General features: G+C 40.7%; 1 protein-coding gene across 3 annotated transcripts in view; it reads left to right on the plus strand.

Moving 5' to 3' along the window:
* Nucleotides 1-20044, plus strand: part of roraa (RAR-related orphan receptor A, paralog a) — a 286503-nt gene that overhangs the window by 238865 nt on the left and 27594 nt on the right. The gene's annotated exons all lie outside the window — the stretch shown is intronic.

Genomic DNA, 20044 nt, shown 5'->3' on the forward strand with positions numbered 1-20044 from the left:
TTGGCATGATGTGTATTTTAGTTAGCCTATTAGCTGGTTTGATTTGAGCATCAAACCAGCTAATAGGCTAACTGAAACACACCATGCCAATCTCTAGGTATGGTGAAGGGTATGTGATGTGGGACTATTTTAAATCCATAGGCCAAGGGAACTTTATCAGGATGCATAGTATCCTGGATCCATTAAATAACGCCTTTAAAAATAAAAATCTGCCTGCCTCTATGGGAATTCAATATAGGTTTAAGGGTATGAATACTTATGCACCCTGTATTTTAATGAAGAACATTTATTTATTTACGATACATTATTCATTTACAAAGAAAATTGGTGTCCTTAAAGGTTGGATTTTACCTCATTTTTGTAATTAAGGCATTAAGATCCATTTCCAAAAGATGATTTTTTTATTCCTCTTTTTAGTCAACTTAAGCATGGGGCTGAATACTTTTTCTAGGCACTGTATTTCATGGATCCGGGATACTATGCATCCTGATAAAGTCCCCTTGGCCTTTGGAGTTAAAATAGCCCCACATCACATACCCTTCACCATATCTAGAGATTGGCATGGTGTTATTCAGTTAGCCTGTTAGCTGGTTTGATGCTCATTGAGCTCAATGCAAATTAAACCAGCTAATAGGCTAACTGAAATAAAACCATGCCAATCTCTAGGTATGGTGAAGGGTATGTGATGTGGGGCTATTTTAATTCCAAAGGCCAAGGGAACTTTATCAGGATGCATAGTATCCTGGACCCATGAAATAACTGGCCTTTCAAAAAAAAAATCTGCCTGCCTCTATTGGAATTTAACATTGGGGTGCCAATACTTATGACCCCTGTATTTTAAGGAAGAACATTTATTTATTTGATACATTATTCATTCACAAAGAACATTGGTGTCCTTAAAGGTTGGATATTTCTGAATTTTTTTAACTTATGGCATTAAGATAAATGTCCAAAAGATGATTTTATATTCCCCTTTTTAGTCAACTTTAGCAGAGGTGCAAATAATTCTAGAGGGTACTGTATTGTAAGACAAAAGGGAATAAATTATATGTTATAAACTGTACCCATAGCTAATGTTACTTGGGCTAGCTACATAGTGCTAACAGACGCACAAGCAGGCTCTCATGAGATGCCTAGAATGGCTTCTCTCTGCATTACATTTTCTCTCTACTATTATTCACTCCAAACTAATTACAGGTAATTCAGGAATTACAGTTTTCTTTTGAGGGAAACAATTCGTTTCTACACAAAAAATTTGATAGCCTGCCAGTTTCTGTTTTTTAAAGCTGTGGGCTCTGCTTCTAAGCATCTAACACAGTCTAGTTTCCCTGGGACACGTAAAGATTTAAGAAAAACACTCAAGTGCTTTTCTATTGCTTCCACTTCCTTCGTTTCCCATTTCCTCTTTGGAACAAAGTGAGCTGTCGAGAGAGAGAGAGAAAGAGAGAGATAAACAAAACTTGATTCCAAAAAGTCATATTAAAGGTTCTCTAAGCATGGTAGGGTCACATTACTTCCGATGATGTTTGAAGTAGAGGTTTTGGCAAAATGGCAGCGAGCTTTCTTTTCATTAAACTCTTTGTACACAAACAATCAAGTTTGCTCTAGTTCACGTGTAGAGACCCTGGTGATACTTCAAACAAGGTTTCATGTTGTGTCAAGCCTTCTTAGCGTATTAAAAATAGCGATTTTGATGCGATCATAGAAGGATAGGGCAACGCGTCGACGTAATCGATGACATCGACGCAAAAAATATGTTGACGCAAAATATGAGTGTCGATTCGTCAAGCATAACGTGTGCTGCTAAATATTTTTAATTTTACATCTTCAGTGTTTTCCATACGTTGACTAATCTGTGGCTGGGCACCACAAAATCAAAACCGGCCACCACACATTGATAGAACACATTGTTCTATGTTGTAGGCCTACTATTTTAAAGATTAGATAAGTTCATTTCATTGAGCTGCACTTTTTACTCACACAGCCTTTCCTCGCCCCGCCCGCTCTCTCTCGTAATGAGCCCGCTGCTTCTCTGCATGACCATTTAACAAAATATTCACGATTGTTGAAGGATTGTTGTTGCCACATAGAAGCACTGCATAGAACAGTGGGCTAAATTGCCAATAAATCCGCTTAGCATCGTGACCATGCTGCGCAAATTTGTTCAAAACTACTGCATTAAAAGTTAAAGTAAACTCTAAACTCTGCTAAGGTCTTATCACAACATAGTACATTGAGGAGACTAAACTAAGTTAAGTTACAGTATGCAATCAAGCAGTATCTCAAAGCTAACGTTAGAATACTGTTTGGATGTCAAGTTTAGCATGCTTACTTGCAGCTGCTTGTATTCGTTACTCATGCAGGGCTCATTTTATTGACTCGGAATGTTTGCAAAATCCCGATGTAAAAGGAAAAGTGTTTTCCAAGACTCAAAAGTGCTTGTCCAAAGGAGAAGTAGGTCCTACAAACCGTTATTTGAACTGACTACGTTATGAATTGCATCCACACATCAGCAGCCTTTTAACTGTGTTAATGTTAATTGCAAGGATTCCCACACAAACGTCTTCAAATGACAGGCACTCAATTAGACATACACTACTGAACTTTATTTAATGCTACCTCTGACTAAGAATGCATTACTTTGCACTTTTATAGGCGTAGTCTTATTTTGGAATCTTAAGAGCAATAAACAAATATTGCAATGTTAAAAAATTCATGTTTTTTCATTCAGATATGTAAATAAACATGTATAAGTTGCTATTATAATGAATTAATGGGGAGATAATCGATAATCGAATCAGACTGAAAAAATGAATCGTTAGATTAATCGATGCATCGAAAAAAATAATCGCTAGATTAATTGTTAATGGTCTGCGAAAACGTTTGTCTTCTTTTTATGTCAGTCCGTGGTTCCTTCATAAATTGCGCAGCAAATTATCAGACGAGTGACAGAAGCACTGCGCATAATTTGACCAGCAGTCTTCGCGTCCATAGTTTGTGAAACGTTGCTGCGTCCGAGCAAAGATTCTAGATGCCCAGCGCAACTCCAAAAAGGAGGACAAATGAGCGTCCGGTTTGAGGCTGCGCCGGATGCCAGACAGGGCTTTTAAAATCCATATGTCCAGCCTAAATACGAACGTATGGCCAACCTATCGCTAACTGGCTTACCAACTCTTTCTCCTGCTCATGTAGGCTACCTGCGTATCCCTCAGGCCTCTGCACGAAAACGTCAGGCATATTTGTTCATAGCCTACTGCATTAATACCGTTTGCACACCTTTAACCACACCCGTGAAAAACATCTTCACTCTGCAACCCCTACACTTCCTCCCGTAGCCTCATAGTCACTTATACAATTGCCTTTTAAATACACGAAACCTGATGGAGACATTTCACTCGCTCTATTTCACTCCCATACGCAAATTTAATACCTCCCTTTCGAAAATTCAAGACATCCCAGACAATTTAAGACTTTTTTAGGCCTTAAAAACCGAAAGTTGTATTTAAGACTTTTTAAGACTTTTTAAGGATCCGCGGGAACCCTGGGTTGTATATGTAAGGGATAATGGACGACATGCTGTTTAACTATACAAAGTTAATACACATTCTAGATGATAAACAGCCCGACGCGAAGCGTCAAAAAGGGCGAAGTCCATTATCCTGCTTATTCCACTGTTGCCACTTGCATTGTGTTCATTTACTGTTATAATGGAAAAGTTTTAATCTCTAAAACTATGGTTTGTAGAACTACTTCTTTCCGCCACAAAGCACAAACTGCCGTTACTAGTTCTAAATGGATGGTTGCTATGGCCAAAGGCCAGTCGTTAGTTCCATGTCTCCCGTTGTCAAGCAGGCATATCTTAGCCAACTAAAGGCATCTCAAGCGGTCCTACACACACTTCACTTCAATAAAACAGATAGAATCAAATTCAGGTAGGATAAAACATGAGTTGTGGGGACCAATTGAAAAAGTCCTACACACACAAAGTTGTGGGGACCAACTAAAGGCATCTCAAGCGGTCCTACACACACTTCACTTCAATAAAACAGTTAAAATCAAAGTGAGGTAGGATAAAACATGAGTTGTGGGGACCAATTGAAAAAGTCCTACACACACAAAGTTGTGGGGACCAACTAAAGGCATCTCAAGCGGTCCTACACACACTTCACTTCAATAAAACAGTTAAAATCAAAGTGAGGTAGGATAAAACATCAGTTGTGGGGACCAATTGATAGAATTCAAAAAGCCCTGGCCTACTCTCAGCTTCAATAGGATATATCAGTTGTTGGAATCAAGTGAAAGCAAAGACTACATATATTGTAAGACAAAGGGGAAGAAATTGTATGCTATAAACTGTACCCAAAGGTTACGTTACTTAGGCTGGCTACGTAGTGCTAACAGACACATCATGATTATGTTACCTGAGTGGCACATGTTGGGAGGTCACTGCTAGAAGGCACATTTTCCAGGCTGCAAGTGGCATCCTCACCCTTGATAAGAAGAGAAATACATGTGCACAAAGTGTTAACATGTACCCTATGAATAGACCGTCAGTCATAACAACCTTCTAAACACCTTCACCTTGCACTTAGATTTGTATCTTTTTTTAAAACAGTGCATGTATGCTATAAACTGTACCCATTGCTAATGTTACTTAGGCTAGCAAAGTAGTGCTAACAGACATACAAGCAGCCTCTCTTATGAGATGACAAGAATGGTTACTTTCTGCCTGGCATTTTCTCTCTCCTAGTATGATGCAGTAAAAGTTGCATGTAATTCAAATTAGTGGCTAACTAGCTAGTTAGCAATAGTTTACATACAGCTCCAGGAGTTATGTTACAGTGAGCAGAACGATAGCTGGACAAACTAGTTTCACATGAGGTGTAAGCACCAGCGCTATTACTGTGGCCCTAGCCTACCTAATGACCGTCAAATTCTGCTTCACAATACTATTTCCACAACAGGCAAAGACTGATTATGTTACCTGAGTGGCAGATGTTGGGAGGTCACTGGTAGAAGGCACATTTTCCAAGCTGCAAGTGGCAGCCTCACCCTTGACAAGAAGAGAAAGACATGGGCACAAAGTGTTAACGTGTACCTTATAAATAGACCGTCAGTCATAACAACCTTCTAAACACTTTCACCTTGCACTTAAATTGCCATCTTTCATTATTTTATTTAACATGAGTTATAGGCACCGGGTGCAAGAAACCATGAAGGCCCTACACACAAACCTGACTTCAATATGATAATTAGAAGCAAGTTAAGAAAGGATAAAGCATTAGTTGTGGGGACTAAGTGAAAGAAATCTTAAAAAACCTACAAACCCTACACACAAACATACTCAACTTCAATAATGACAATGCATAGCAAGCTGAGGTAGAATAAATGGTCAGTTGTGAAGACCATACAAAGGAATTTAAAGGTGTGGTTCAGGATTTTGGACATAGGACCTTCATTTCCAAGTTAGCAAGTGTGATATTTATCAGTGGAGACCGTTTTAAACATATTTCATCCAGTCCTTCTAGTTCGCAGAGTTCGCAGGTGCTAGGCTAGCGCAAGTCATCCGTATGTGTTAGCCTGCCACTAAAAACAGTCTTACCCACTCCACAGTACACCCGAGGCAAATAAATTATAACGCCAGATTATCGATGTAAATGTCTGTGTTGATAGTTTTATTTCTAACATTATTCTATCCTTGCATTTTAAATGATCGCATTACATTTTGAGGGACTAGTTTTTAAGCAGCGGCAGAATTTTACTTGCTCTGGTTAGTAGTACTGCGCCGAAAAGTAAACAGAGAAGCGCACTCCAATCGGGACACCTACAGTGGGCATCGCTTTCAAATGACCACTTCATTCGCGCATTACGAGGCCGTGAAGCTGCATGAAGCTTTAGTACCACTTTCAGCCACTGTGCGTCGCTCTGCCACTGTACATCGCTCTGCCTGCCGCCCCCCTTCTGAAAAAGCAGGAGACTTGCCGAGAGTAATCCCAGCCTACGAATTCAATAACAAAATAAATCATGCATAATTAAACATTACCTCGATTTAGGCTACTTGGGTATGTCTTAAGGCTTGACTACACAGTGGTAACGAAAATCGAAATCGAAATTTGCTGTCTACATTATTGTCAGTGTTGGGTTAACGCAACTACGCAAATCAAAACAGTGGTGTGATAATTGAGCCAGTAGAGAAATAACTGTTCAGAATGAATCTGTAGCCTTGGGTAGGCTTCTGCGACGTTTTTAACAGGCTACGCTATAGAGGCTTAGACAACTATTAGCGTGTTTCCATCCAACTTCCTAATGCGCATTTAATCTATTCGAATAAGAGATCCCGGTTGGAAACACGTGAAATGCGCATCAAAAATCCTAATGCGCATCTATATTTGATTCGCTAGAGGGGGGTGGATTAACTCTCGATGCGCATAAGGTATAATGCGAATAAAGTTGATGGAAACGGTTTATTCGCATCGTGTGACGTAACCTTCAGAGAATCTCAGCAATCTCTGGCGCTTCCCTATAACATTAGGCAACTTGGTGTGTTCTCTTGCTTGTTTCCGTAGAATAAAACTGAATACACGCATCGGTGCACAGCTGTTTTGCTGACGCTAAAGTTTTCGCCAACAACTCGATTGGCACACATCGCAAGTTTATACAACTAGTGCAGTGCCCGTTAAAACATGCCATTCCTGTAGAAAACCTGTAGCCCGATACATGCCCGCAGGTATGCCTGCTTTAACAATAGGATGATAGGGAAAAACATCATTCCAGCTAAGCATTCAATAATGTATACTGAATATCATAATATATTAGCCTATAATTAATGTGCAGTAGCCTAAGAAGAATTTAGGCATGACTGCATGTGATTTCTACAGATCGGAATGGAATAACAAATGTTTTGAGTTAAGGCTATAGGCCTAGCTTATTGCATAACTTTCCTGATAGTGAAGACAAGCCATTTTGTGATCGTTTGACATTTGCAACGATGTGACTCAAAAGCAGTGTTTGGTAGCATAAGTGACGTTTCTCTGTCTGCCACTTGTTGTCTAGCTGTGTGGCACGTCTTCTGAAACGTTAAATTCGGGACCATTAGCCCATGGCTTGTTTCAATTTGGGACCTTGCAGTCGGAAATGTAGTTTGTTTTTTCAAAGTCTCACGTCCAATGTAGCCTGGGCTATTCAAAGCATCAGTTTATTGCACATACTTTTCATGTAATTTTGAATAGAACTACATACTCGTGTTTGTTGGCCTGTTGTTGCAAAATCCGCGTAATCATTTTATGCAAGTAAACATACAGGAAGTCTTTATTGTTGAGATCAGAGATGATAATCAAATATCTTGCATTTTAACCGTGATTTGGTGCTGCCAAATCTCCGCTTATCCTCTCTCTGGTCCTGTGCGCAGTTCTGTGTGAGAGGGTGGCTATGGTAGAGCGGAGAAAGCCAACGTGTGTTTCTTTTACCGATATATAACGATATATTTAGCTTTTCTTATCCAAACAATGTCAAACTATGCACTGCACTTACTCATGCCAGTAACAAGACACTACTCATGCCAGTAGCAAGACACCTGCCAAGTTTGAAATCGAACGGACCAACGACACGCAGACAGACAGACAGACATTCCTGCAATTTATGGATAGATAGATGCGATGGCTTGTTTGTTGGGATAGGCATCCGACAACGAGTAGCCTACTCGGGGCAACAGCCAGGTCTATCATTCGTCATAATTCTTCAAACCCTGACTTGTGAATCTAAAGGTCTCCACCCACTGTTGCTCAGTGAAGTAGAGCTATAATCGGCCTTTAAATTTAGGCCCGACAAGACCCGACCCCCACAGAAATCAGCCCGAGCCCTGACCGAGCCCGAGACTGACAGCTTTTTAAAAGCCCGAACCCGTTTACAGCCCGACATTATTCAAATGTCCGCACGCACGCAGCTCTTTTGCCTTTTGTCAAGAATGAGTAACATTTGACATCATTTATTCATGACTAACGTAGCCTAGGCCACTTGGAAGTTGGAACAAAGAAACAAAATAGCAAGTCCTCTCAGCATTCTGAAGTTTGCGGGAACCCTCCCATACGCAGCCCCGACATTAAATAGTTCTTGCTCCAGCTTTTCAAACCCCTCGCCATTTACGTTATTAAAAGGCCTAATGTCTTTACAGCGAAAGCTGACACACTTCTTCTCCGTAATCATTTGTTTCACCTTTGCAGGGTTTGATTTTGTTGCTGTAGCCTAACAAACGATGTGATCCTGATGGGCACTGACAGCTTTGATCAACATGCCTTATCAGCGACGAATTCCCTGCCGTTCTACAGAATGTTGCATCCTTTGGATTTTACATAACCACTGGCTCATTATTCTCATTATGCACATGATCAAAACTTTTCCACACCTCAGACTTTGCTTTCTTTGCCGGTGCAACTAAAACGCCTGTCACAAGAGGCCAGCCTCTGTTTCACCTAAGCATCCATTCCTGCATCTTTCTCGCAGCTAACCGAAACGCATCACCTGACCGCTCATTTAGCCTACCGTGCAAGCCCGAGCCCAGCCCGAGCCCGCGTGAAATGATAGAAATGAAGCTCTATAGAATGTACTGTATACAGTGAAGTGCCAAATTTAGAAGAGTCATTTCCAGTGGAAGAACAAAATGCTGAATGAAGCCCAAAGATATGAAGGCATATCTGGCCAGTTGTTATTTTTTGAAGACGTACTGTAAATGGTTGGGCTATAGGCCTAGTTTGCAAGAAGGAAACATAAAGCGTGAGCATGCCACACTATCCACAGCTGTGGTAGCGGGGGTAGGAGGATTACTGTTAGCGCAGGATTTATATAAAATTATATAAAAACAGAAGGCCTGCCTCGAATGCAGGCTTGCCCAAAAAAAGGCCTGTGGTTTGCGCAGCCTACAGTAAGTAGGTCAGTGAGTTAGGAGTCCTCTAGACTTCTTTTAAGCTGTCTCAGAGGTGGAAAGTTGCGTTCGTTGGGGGCAGGGCCGAATTAACATATCATAGACCCTTGTGCCCCCCCTGCCCCCCAGCCAACGTGAATCTGGCGGTCAGTTAATAGGCCTATCTGTGAGGCCAAGGCTCATCAAATAGCCCGTTTGTTTACAACTAACATTACATTTAATTAAACTGCTTATGCTATGCCGAAATAGTTTCAACATTTTGAATATCAGTGTCGGGTGAATTAGGAAATGCCTTATGGCTGAAAGCTGCTTGGGATCCCCCCCTGTCAAGCAATAACCATACAAAAAGTTAAAAACAGATGACATGATGCGCGTCACTGACATAATGCGCAAATAATATAGCCTAGATATTCCAATATATTCGAATACATGTGTTTATTTTAGAGGGGATATTCGAACGTCATTTTTGAGCAATTTTGACAGCCTTAGTCCACTGTAGGCTACGCCAATCGCCTATTAACACCTTCCACCTAACCCCGGTGAGTGGGGGTCGCTATAATGCGTGTGAAATAGCACCATTGAGTATGCGAAATAGCCTTAAAATCGTTCCGGTGTTGTGTGCCTTCTGGTTTCTCCACCTACTGGTTTCCTTGTGCGTGCATGCGCTGCAGCAGTTGTCAGACATTCACAAACAAGTTGTTTTAGGCGGTTTGAAGTCGCTTTTCATACGCCATGAGCGCTCGGCTACATTACAGCCACTCGGACAAAAGACATGTAAAAAAAATATATGTTTTGAAAACTAGCATTAAACTGGATTCGATCCCGCAAAAGCAACACACGCGTGACTCTCTCCATCCTGATTCCCTACTCTTTGAGCCAACTAATATGTTAGGCGAATCAATTAACTATTGTAGGCTACCATTAATTAATAACGTAGGCAACACCCAGGTAACATGTTGTCCAGGCTATCTGAAACAAGGGGTTGCCTCTCATCTACAACAACTGGTTGGGCTGCTACAGTCGTCAGTGCACTGTGCACAGTAGGCCTATGCTCTTTGTGGTTGATCAACTAAAAATAAAAGATGTATTTGGTGATGACGTTATTGTGGGCCTAGTAGACCTAAATTTTGAGAAATGAGAAACGATCTACATAGCGCACAGTGTTGCGCGGTCTGCCCGAAATTAGATCAATACAGTAAAGCATCAATACAGTAAAGTCAACAGTAAAGAAGCTGAAGACGCGAGTTAAAATAATAAAGACACCCCTTCAGGAAAAGCGATATAGGCTATGGGAAATATTGGGAAAGGTTCTTAAAGATGACAGTAGTACAAGTTATGGTCTATGTAGGCCTACTTCTTGCGAAGCCATTTAAGTATGTCAGCCAAAACGGGCAGCCTGCAGGAATAAATCTACCGGTATGTATAGGTTCGCGCATGCATAAAAGTTACCTTAGTTCGTTGTGTTTGTGACTTTAAACAGTGGATGTGCTTTAGTAAATGTGCTTTGTGCTTCATTCAGCATTATAAACCAGTTCTTACGCTAACGTTTTGACCAGCAATGTATCTCAGTCTTGCCTATACCTTGCCTCACCATTTCTGTTTTCGAAAGAAAGATGTATGTACATGGCCTTCAAATCGTATCCTATAGTGTTCTAATCCTTGGTGGTTGCGTGCGTGCCTGCGCTCTTATTCTCAGACTCTCTCCTGCGCAAACATTATGTCCTGCATGCCTACTGCGTGTAGTTCTACTGCATAAAGTTTCGCAAATAAATTAGTTTGTTTTACAGAAATGGCCTACTGTCACACTGCATGCAGGCTATAACCAAAAGCACACATTTTGTAAATAAGCGGGTCGGATCGCGGGTCGGGTATAATTTTGTCCTAATTAATATTCGCGGTCCGAGTTGCGGTCGGGTTGATTAAAATAGATTTTGCAAAAAATAGTGTATTTTTCAAGTCAATAAACATTCTTAATTTTCGAATGTATTTGTCAGGGAACATCTGACTTTTAAAAACCATAGGCCTGGTAGTCGCTCAGACAAGGAGTTATAAAATAAAGGCAATACCATTTGTGTCACCTAATGCAGTTCAGTGAATTAGCAAGATACCATCAGAAGCCAAAAATCATAAAGCACCTCTCTCCCCTGCGCATGAAGCTGTCTGCGTGTTGTAGGCTAGATTTGCGTGAGTTCTTTCTATCTGCTTTACTTTTGTGAGTTGCGACCACCTAGGCTATGTTATAGACGTTCTATGAGGTACCAGTGTTTAGCTGTGTCACAAAACAATAAGCTTTGTCAGACTTACTTATTACTTTTAAAATGATATTCAGGGCTATATACATTTTAAACATTCGGGGCTGAAGACCCGACAAAGCCTTGCGTTAATTCTTCAGATGGGAAGTGTCAGGAATTTTCATACGAGAGACGTTCTCATTGGTGGTTAGTATAGGGAATTGACAGCAACATATCCAATCACATTATGAGAGATGCTGAATTTAACATAAACTGCGATGTTTGATTTTAAATTAATATAAATTTAGCCGGGACTGTAAGCTGGCACACGTGGGTGCTCGATGTTTTCAGTGGGTGCCCGAGAGACGGAGCACCCACGGTATCGGCGCCTATGACAAGCGTATCTCGCGGTTGCATCCATTACAAACAAACATGCAATGTGAACGTCTGGGATTGGGAAGAGCACTAAATGCTCTGAATAAGCACGAAGTCAAACCTTTAAATGAAACACTTTAATAATCAAAAAAATAAACCGCTAATGAAGTAAACTTGTGACCATCAAAAATTGTTTATCGCCTGTAACTCAGTGATAACAGGACGTAACAGGAAGGCATTTGGCTGAGCAACGGAGGTTAATATGCTCTATATTTTGTCCAAATTATGTATGTCTATCATCGTTGCACTCGGAGAAAACCAGAATGTTTAATTTGTCCTGCGTTTCTTTTACAGCTGCAAACGGGATTCACTCGCAGTTAACCAAATATTTCTTTATTAGGGCAGGGCAGGCATATTTCTGGCTATTAAATTATTTCTAAACCAGACTGCTAAAGTCTGTAGTGAAGTCTGTGTAGGGTTTTCCAGGCTCCATTTCTTTTTACGAGACACCCTACTCACTTGAGCCATCTACCGGTTGTTTGGGTTGTTGCAGCGTCTCACTGGGAAAATACAAATAAAAGTCGCGTGACACCGCGTGATCCCACGCGCGGACCGCGAGTGAAGCTGGCCAAGTCGAAGCACTGCCCACTGTAGTAGTAGCCTAGGTAATATCAGTCCGCCGCTGCCGTTGCTTATATGCCTACTACCAACTTCAGGGAACAATGTATAACTATTGCAATGCAATGCAAGGGTAATTTTATTTCTAACAGTATTCTATCAACACAGACATTTACATCGATAGTCTGGTGTTATAATTTATATGCCTCGGGTGCACTGTGGAGTGGGTAAGACTGTTTTTAGTGGCAGGCTAACACATACTGTTGACGTGCAACTCTGCAACTAGAAGGACTGGATAAAACGTGCTGAAAACAGTCTCCACTGATAAATATCACACTTGCTAACTTGAAAATGAGGTTCTATGTCTAGAATCCTGACCCACCCCTTTGAAAAGGCACGGAATACACTCAGCTACTGCCAAACACTTAAAATTGAGGGACTGTAAAAACATCACCTGTGGGGACCAATTGAAAAAGTACTACACACACACAAAGTTGTGGGGACCAACTAAAGGCATCTCAAGCGGTCCTACACACACTTCACTTCAATAAAACAGATAGAATCAAATTGAGGTAGGATAAAACATCAGTTGTGGGGACCAAATGAAAAAGTCCTACACACACAAAGTTGTGGGGACCAACTAAAGGCATCTCAAGCGGTCCTACACACACTTCACTTCAATAAAACGGATAGAAATCAAATTGAGGTAGGATAAAACATGAGTTGAGGGGACCAATTGAAAAAGTCCTACACACACAAAGTTGTGGGGACCAACTAAAGGCATCTCAAGCGGTCCTACACACACTTCACTTCAATAAAACAGTTAGAATCAAAGTGAGGTAGGATAAAACATCAGTTGTGGGGACCAATTGATAGAATTCAAAAAGCCCTGGCCTACTCTCAGCTTCAATAGGATATATCAGTTGTTGGAATCAAGTGAAAGCAAAGACTACATATATTGTAAGACAAAGGGGAAGAAATTGTATGCTATAAACTGTACCCAAAGGTTACGTTACTTAGGCTGGCTACGTAGTGCTAACAGACTAATCATGATTATGTTACCTGAGTGGCACATGTTGGGAGGTCACTGCTAGAAGGCACATTTTCCAGGCTGCAAGTGGCATCCTCACCCTTGATAAGAAGAGAAATACATGTGCACAAAGTGTTAACATGTACCCTATGAATAGACCGTCAGTCATAACAACCTTCTAAACACCTTCACCTTGCACTTAGATTTGTATCTTTTTTTAAAACAGTGCATGTATGCTATAAACTGTACCCATTGCTAATGTTACTTAGGCTAGCAAAGTAGTGCTAACAGACATACAAGCAGCCTCTCTCATGAGATGACAAGAATGGTTACTTTCTGCCTGGCATTTTCTCTCTCCTAGTATGATGCAGTAAAAGTTGCATGTAATTCAAATTAGTGGCTAACTAGCTAGTTAGCAATAGTTTACATACAGCTCCAGGAGTTATGTTACAGTGAGCAGAACGATAGCTGGACAAACTAGTTTCACATGAGGTGTAAGCACCAGCGCTATTACTGTGGCCCTAGCCTACCTAATGACCGTCAAATTCTGCTTCACAATACTATTTCCACAACAGGCAAAGACTGATTATGTTACCTGAGTGGCAGATGTTGGGAGGTCACTGGTAGAAGACACATTTTCCAGGCTGCAAGTGGCATCCTCACCCTTGATAAGAAGAGAAAGACATGGGCACAAAGTGTTAACGTGTACCTTATAAATAGACCGTCAGTCATAACAACCTTCTAAACACTTTCACCTTGCACTTAAATTGCCATCTTTCATTATTTTATTTAACATGAGTTATAGGCACCGGGTGCAAGAAACCATGAAGGCCCTACACACAAACCTGACTTCAATATGATAATTAGTAGCAAGTTAAGAAAGGATAAAGCATTAGTTGTGGGGACTAAGTGAAAGAAATCTTAAAAAACCTACAAACCCTACACACAAACATACTCAACTTCAATAATGACAATGCATAGGAAGCTGAGGTAGAATAAATGATCAGTTGTGAAGACCATACAAAGGAATTTAAAGGTGTGGTTCAGGATTTTGGACATAGGACCTTCATTTCCAAGTTAGCAAGTGTGATATTTATCAGTGGAGACCGTTTTAAACATATTTCATCCAGTCCTTCTAGTTGCAGAGTTCGCAGGTGCTAGGCTAGCGCAAGTCATCCGTATGTGTTAGCCTGCCACTAAAAACAGTCTTACCCACTCCACAGTACACCCGAGGCAAATTAATTATAACGCCAGACTTTCGATGTAAATGTCTGTGTTGATAGTTTTATTTCTAACATTATTCTATCCTTGCATTTTAAATGATCGCATTACATTTTGAGGGACTAGTTTCTAAGCAGCGGCAGAATTTTACTTGCTCTGGTTAGTAGTACTGCGCCGAAAAGTAAACAGAGAAGCGCACTCCAATCGGGACACCTAGTAGTAGCCTAGGTAATATCAGTCCGCCGCTGCCGCTGCCGTTGCTTATATGCCTACTACCAACTTCAGGGAACAAAGTATAACTATTGCAATGCAATGCAAGGGTAATTTTATTTCTAACAGTATTCTATCAACACAGACATTTACATCGATAGTCTGGTGTTATAATTGATATGCCTCGGGTGCACTGTGGAGTGGGTAAGACTGTTTTTACTGGCAGGCTAACACATACTGTTGACTTGCAACTCTGCAACTAGAAGGACTGGATAAAACGTGCTGAAAACAGTCTCCACTGATAAATATCACACTTGCTAACTTGAAAATGAGGTTCTATGTCTAGAATCCTGACCCACCCCTTTGAAAAGGCACGGAATACACTCAGCTACTGCCAAACACTTAAAATTGAGGGACTGTAAAAACATCACCTGTGGGGACCAATTGAAAAAGTACTACACACACAAAGTTGTGGGGACCAACTAAAGGCATCTCAAGCGGTCCTACACACACTTCACTTCAATAAAACAGTTAGAATCAAAGTGAGGTAGGATAAAACATGAGTTGTGGGGACCAATTGAAAAAGTCCTACACACACAAAGTTGTGGGGACCAACTAAAGGCATCTCAAGCGGTCCTACACACACTTCACTTCAATAAAACAGTTAGAATCAAAGTGAGGTAGGATAAAACATCAGTTGTGGGGACCAATTGATAGAATTCAAAAAGCCCTGGCCTACTCTCAGCTTCAATAGGATATATCAGTTGTTGGAATCAAGTGAAAGAAAAGACTACATATATTGTAAGACAAAGGGGAAGAAATTGTATGCTATAAACTGTACCCAAAGGTTACGTTACTTAGGCTGGCTACGTAGTGCTAACAGACTAATCATGATTATGTTACCTGAGTGGCACATGTTGGGAGGTCACTGCTAGAAGGCACATTTTCCAGGCTGCAAGTGGCATCCTCACCCTTGATAAGAAGAGAAATACATGTGCACAAAGTGTTAACATGTACCCTATGAATAGACCGTCAGTCATAACAACCTTCTAAACACCTTGCACTTAGATTTGTATCTTTTTTTAAAACAGTGCATGTATGCTATAAACTGTACCCATTGCTAATGTTACTTAGGCTAGCAAAGTAGTGCTAACAGACATACAAGCAGCCTCTCTCATGAGATGACAAGAATGGTTACTTTCTGCCTGGCATTTTCTCTCTCCTAGTATGATGCAGTAAAAGTTGCATGTAATTCAAATTAGTGGCTAACTAGCTAGTTAGCAATAGTTTACATACAGCTCCAGGAGTTATGTTACAGTGAGCAGAACGATAGCTGGACAAACTAGTTTCACATGAGGTGTAAGCACCAGCGCTATTACTGTGGCCCTAGCCTACCTAATGACCGTCAAATTCTGCTTCACAATACTATTTCCACAACAGGCAAAGACTGATTATGTTACCTGAGTGGCAGATGTTGGGAGGTCACTGGTAGAAGACACATTTTCCAGGCTGCAAGTGGCATCCTCACCCTTGATAAGAAGAGAAAGACATGGGCACAAAGTGTTAACGTGTACCTTATAAATAGACCGTCAGTTATAACAACCTTCTAAACACTTTCACCTTGCACTTAGATTGCCATCTTTCATTATTTTATTTAACATGAGTTATAGGGACCGGGTGCAAGAAACCATGAAGGCCCTACACACAAACCTGACTTCAATATGATAATTAGAAGCAAGTTAAGAAAGGATAAAGCATTAGTTGTGGGGACTAAGTGAAAGAAATCTTAAAAAACCTACAAACCCTACACACAAACATACTCAACTTCAATAATGACAATGCATAGGAAGCTGAGGTAGAATAAATGATCAGTTGTGAAGACCATACAAAGGAATTTAAAGGTGTGGTTCAGGATTTTGGACATAGGACCTTCATTTCCAAGTTAGCAAGTGTGATATTTATCAGTGGAGACCGTTTTAAACATATTTCATCCAGTCCTTCTAGTTGCAGAGTTCGCAGGTGCTAGGCTAGCGCAAGTCATCCGTATGTGTTAGCCTGCCACTAAAAACAGTCTTACCCACTCCACAGTACACCCGAGGCAAATAAATTATAACGCCAGACTTTCGATGTAAATGTCTGTGTTGATAGTTTTATTTCTAACATTATTCTATCCTTGCATTTTAAATGATCGCATTACATTTTGAGGGACTAGTTTCTAAGCAGCGGCAGAATTTTACTTGCTGTGGTTAGTAGTACTGCGCCAAAAAGTAAACAGAGAAGCGCACTCCAATCGGGACACCTAGTAGTAGCCTAGGTAATATCAGTCCGCCGCTGCCGCTGCCGTTGCTTATATGCCTACTACCAACTTCAGGGAACAAAGTATAACTATTGCAATGCAATGCAAGGGTAATTTTATTTCTAACAGTATTCTATCAACACAGACATTTACATCGATAGTCTGGTGTTATAATTGATATGCCTCGGGTGCACTGTGGAGTGGGTAAGACTGTTTTTAGTGGCAGGCTAACACATACTGTTGACTTGCAACTCTGCAACTAGAAGGACTGGATAAAACGTGCTGAAAACAGTCTCCACTGATAAATATCACACTTGCTAACTTGAAAATGAGGTTCTATGTCTAGAATCCTGACCCACCCCTTTGAAAAGGCACGGAATACACTCAGCTACTGCCAAACACTTAAAATTGAGGGACTGTAAAAACATCACTTGTGGGGACCAATTGAAAAAGTCCTACACACACAAAGTTGTGGGGACCAACTAAAGGCATCTCAAGCGGTCCTACACACACTTCACTTCAATAAAACAGTTAGAATCAAAGTGAGGTAGGATAAAACATGAGTTGTGGGAACCAATTGAAAAAGTCCTACACACACAAAGTTGTGGGGACCAACTAAAGGCATCTCAAGCGGTCCTACACACACTTCACTTCAATAAAACAGTTAAAATCAAAGTGAGGTAGGATAAAACATCAGTTGTGGGGACCAAATGAAAAGGTCCTACACACACAAAGTTGTGGGGTCCAACTAAAGGCATCTCAAGCGGTCCTACACACACTTCACTTCAATAAAACAGTTAGAATCAAAGTGAGGTAGGATAAAACATCAGTTGTGGGGACCAATTGATAGAATTAAAAAAGCCCTGGCCTACTCTCAGCTTCAATAGGATATATCAGTTGTTGGAATCAAGTGAAAGAAAAGACTACATATATTGTAAGACAAAGGGGAAGAAATTGTATGCTATAAACTGTACCCAAAGGTTACGTTACTTAGGCTGGCTACGTAGTGCTAACAGACTAATCATGATTATGTTACCTGAGTGGCACATGTTGGGAGGTCACTGCTAGAAGGCACATTTTCCAGGCTGCAAGTGGCATCCTCACCCTTGATAAGAAGAGAAATACATGTGCACAAAGTGTTAACATGTACCCTATGAATAGACCGTCAGTCATAACAACCTTCTAAACACCTTCACCTTGCACTTAGATTTGTATCTTTTTTTAAAACAGTGCATGTATGCTATAAACTGTACCCATTGCTAATGTTACTTAGGCTAGCAAAGTAGTGCTAACAGACATATAAGCAGCCTCTCTCATGAGATGACAAGAATGGTTACTTTCTGCCTGGCATTTTCTCTCTCCTAGTATGATGCAGTAAAAGTTGCATGTAATTCAAATTAGTGGCTAACTAGCTAGTTAGCAATAGTTTACATACAGCTCCAGGAGTTATGTTACAGTGAGCAGAACGATAGCTGGACAAACTAGTTTCACATGAGGTGTAAGCACCAGCGCTATTACTGTGGCCCTAGCCTACCTAATGACCGTCAAATTCTGCTTCACAATACTATTTCCACAACAGGCAAAGACTGATTATGTTACCTGAGTGGCAGATGTTGGGAGGTCACTGGTAGAAGACACATTTTCCAGGCTGCAAGTGGCATCCTCACCCTTGATAAGAAGAGAAAGACATGGGCACAAAGTGTTAACGTGTACCTTATAAATAGACCGTCAGTCATAACAACCTTCTAAACACCTTGCACTTAGATTGCCATCTTTCATTATTTTATTTAACATGAGTTATAGGGACCGGGTGCAAGAAACCATGAAGGCCCTACACACAAACCTGACTTCAATATGATAATTAGAAGCAAGTTAAGAAAGGATAAAGCATTAGTTGTGGGGACTAAGTGAAAGAAATCTTAAAAAACCTACAAACCCTACGCACAAACATACTCAACTTCAATAATGACAATGCATAGCAAGCTGAGGTAGAATAAATGATCAGTTGTGAAGACCATACAAAGGAATTTAAAGGTGTGGTTCAGGATTTTGGACATAGGACCTTCATTTCCAAGTTAGCAAGTGTGATATTTATCAGTGGAGACCGTTTTAAACATATTTCATCCAGTCCTTCTAGTTGCAGAGTTCGCAGGTGCTAGGCTAGCGCAAGTCATCCGTATGTGTTAGCCTGCCACTAAAAACAGTCTTACCCACTCCACAGTACACCCGAGGCAAATAAATTATAACGCCAGACTTTCGATGTAAATGTCTGTGTTGATAGTTTTATTTCTAACATTATTCTATCCTTGCATTTTAAATGATCGCATTACATTTTGAGGGACTAGTTTCTAAGCAGCGGCAGAATTTTACTTGCTCTGGTTAGTAGTACTGCGCCGAAAAGTAAACAGAGAAGCGCACTCCAATCGGGACACCTAGTAGTAGCCTAGGTAATATCAGTCCGCCGCTGCCGCTGCCGTTGGTTATATGCCTACTACCAACTTCAGGGAACAAAGTATAACTATTGCAATGCAATGCAAGGGTAATTTTATTTCTAACAGTATTCTATCAACACAGACATTTACATCGATAGTCTGGTGTTATAATTGATATGCCTCGGGTGCACTGTGGAGTGGGTAAGACTGTTTTTACTGGCAGGCTAACACATACTGTTGACTTGCAACTCTGCAACTAGAAGGACTGGATAAAACGTGCTGAAAACAGTCTCCACTGATAAATATCACACTTGCTAACTTGAAAATGAGGTTCTATGTCTAGAATCCTGACCGACCCCTTTGAAAAGGCACGGAATACACTCAGCTACTGCCAAACACTTAAAATTGAGGGACTGTAAAAACATCACTTGTGGGGACCAATTGAAAAAGTCCTACACACACAAAGTTGTGGGGACCAACTAAAGGCATCTCAAGCGGTCCTACACACACTTCACTTCAATAAAACAGTTAGAATCAAAGTGAGGTAGGATAAAACATGAGTTGTGGGAACCAATTGAAAAAGTCCTACACACACAAAGTTGTGGGGACCAACTAAAGGCATCTCAAGCGGTCCTACACACACTTCACTTCAATAAAACAGTTAAAATCAAAGTGAGGTAAGATAAAACATCAGTTGTGGGGACCAAATGAAAC

The sequence above is a fragment of the Alosa pseudoharengus genome, unplaced genomic scaffold (assembly GCF_046254945.1).
Source record: "Alosa pseudoharengus isolate Yale_2024_CS ecotype anadromous, Long Island Sound unplaced genomic scaffold, YU_APseudo_1.1 YU_APseudo_1.1_scf_10, whole genome shotgun sequence".
Classification (NCBI taxonomy): Eukaryota; Metazoa; Chordata; class Actinopteri; order Clupeiformes; family Clupeidae; genus Alosa; species Alosa pseudoharengus.